Raw genomic sequence first — 2,481 nt, forward strand, 5'->3', positions numbered from 1 at the left:
CTGCTCGATTGCATAATTTATGGTAGTGGGGGACTGCGTTCGCGCTCTCCCCTGATGTCTTGTTTAATGATAAACTGTTGCTTGGCGCCAGGCTTGAGGTAGACTTGAAGTCGACTGACCCGGCTTATGAAGATCTTTCAAGTCAGTTGTGAAAGAGACGCTGTGGACCAATCGAAAGGTGGAAACATTTGTCTGTAGCCAAACATTGTTGGCATTTTGTGGAAACATCATGTTGCCAAATGCAGCCCCATTGCGCTTCCAATATGAAATTGTCCATTCATGCACTACTCCTCCTTAGCACAGAACAATGCACTAGGATTTCAACATTCAGAGCTTTTGTCTATTTATTCTGGCTAGTAGGATAGCTGCATGGGAAACTGTTGCTCGTGATGTATTTGTCAGGAGTCATTGTATTTGTCCGTTTTTTCTCACAAGGCTGAAATATGTGCCCTCGCTTTCAAATGTTAGCAAGGTTTGTTTGTATTTCGTCCAACTATCTGTGCTAAAAAGTGATGGCTACAGCATATGTAATTTCTTCCACTTTTTGCGTGACCCAAAGTTCAAGCTGCTTGTCTAATTGGTGAAAATGCAATGTCTGTTTATCAGACTCACTTTGACTTTAAATGGCGTACCAAGACTTGTTCCTTTGCTTACGGCCATACCAGCCTGAATACGCCCGATCTCGTCTGATCTCGGAAACTAAGCAGGATCGGGCCTGGTTAGTACTTGGATGGGAGACTGCCTGGGAATACCAGGTGCTGCAAGCTTTTTGTCCACTAGGGTGTGCTCTTGCATTATTTCATCAGCAACACTGCTTTGTAGTAAGCATTTGATGCTGAATTTATTACGATCAAAGTTCCTTGTGCTGTCAGGGAGCCTTTGATTTATGAGACAAATAAGAATATCGTTACTGAATGCAGCTTGTGTGTGCTTGGTACTCCTTCGCCCTGTTCAAATGATCAAAGGAAATCATGCTGGTGAGCAGTGGAACTGGACTGATGTCTGATGGCCCTGTGTTTTCCATGGTGGAATTAGAACCCTTCTTTTACGGAGTAAATCAAAAGCACAAGAGAATGTGAGATGTTATCGATAATAAATCAATTGGTTTCATGCATTTGTCTGTGTGTGTGTGTGTGTCTGAATGTGATTGTATTTCGTCATATCGCATACATTTGTGATATCAGACAGGTTAAGATATTAAAAAGTCATTGGTGATTTTTTTCTACAGTGTTGCATGATGGGAATCTCGTGCTTCACTGATATAGTCTAGTAAACAAAATAAACTACGTTTTCACCACTCTGTCTGCAAGTGCATTCCTAAACGGCATTTAACGCAGGTCGATGTGATGTGATATTATCAGAACACAAAGTGGTTACCGTCAGCCGAAAATGTTGGCACTGGAGAGAGTTGCCCTCCACTGATGTATTCAAGTCATACTTACCTGGCAAGGGAGATACTGTGATCAAGAAGGCAGTTCACCCAGGGCGAGGCTCAGCCATTGCACTCCGACTGTGCTGACTTTGCGTGAATTTCCCCAACATAATTTATGTATGGGAACACCCCTGTATTGGACAAAATGAATGGCATGTCATTGGCATCGGACAAACCATATACACATTGGCCAATACCACCACCCTCGGCGTTGATTCATGCAAAGTGTATTGCAAATGCCATATGGTAATTGCCAGTTGTAACACTTTAAAATTCAACAGGGGGCAAATGCGCTCCACCGGGGTTTTTCATATTGAGATGTAACTCCAAGTCAATGTCCAAAAGTAAAATTTTGAAAAATGAATTTTTTTCAAAAACTTATCACCCTTAAAAAGTGCTTTCTGGACCGTTTTCGAAATTCTTCGATTTTTGTCAATTACACATGTGTAAGAACTGTATGAATATACTTTTGTCCAATTTTATTATCATAATTTTTTTATTTTTTTTATATGCGCATAAGGAATATGTTTTGTCAATTCCAATATGATTTCATAGGAAGTCAAAGTCAAAAAGTCAAAAATGTCAAAATTTTGTAAAAAACTTCACACACCCATAAAAAGTGCTTTCTGGACCGTTTTCGAAATTCTTTCGATTTTTGTCAATTACACATGTGTAAGAACTGTATGAATATACTTTTGTCCAATTTTATTATCATAATTTTTTTTTTTTTTACATGCGCATAAGGAATATGTTTTGTCCAATTCCAATATGATTTCATAGGAAGTCAAAAGTCAAAAGTCAAAAATGTCAAAATTTTGTAAAAACTTCACACACCCTTAAAAAGTGCTTTCTGGACCGTTTTTGAAATTCTTTCAATTTTTTTGTCAATTACACATGTGTAAGAACTGTATGAATATACTTTTGTCCAATTTTATTATCATATTTTTTTATATATTTTTTTAAATTGTGCATAAGGATTTTTTTTGGGCCAAATGACGTAAGAAATTTGACATGCTCAAAAATCCTGCAGAAATGCAAAATTGACTGGC

General features: G+C 38.2%; 1 non-coding gene and 1 pseudogene across 1 annotated transcript; both read left to right on the forward strand.

The window, feature by feature from the left end:
• The first annotated feature begins 648 nt into the window (after nt 1–648).
• On the forward strand, nt 649–767 carry LOC127923611 (5S ribosomal RNA). Its single transcript, XR_008114822.1, has one exon. It is a non-coding gene; the product is annotated as a 5S ribosomal RNA (ribosomal RNA).
• A 667-nt stretch (nt 768–1,434) lies between these two features.
• LOC127923612 (uncharacterized) lies at nt 1,435–1,570 on the forward strand (annotated as a pseudogene).
• Nucleotides 1,571–2,481: the final 911 nt, after the last annotated feature.

The sequence above is a fragment of the Oncorhynchus keta genome, unplaced genomic scaffold (genome assembly GCF_023373465.1).
Source record: "Oncorhynchus keta strain PuntledgeMale-10-30-2019 unplaced genomic scaffold, Oket_V2 Un_contig_3019_pilon_pilon, whole genome shotgun sequence".
Classification (NCBI taxonomy): domain Eukaryota; kingdom Metazoa; phylum Chordata; class Actinopteri; order Salmoniformes; family Salmonidae; genus Oncorhynchus; species Oncorhynchus keta.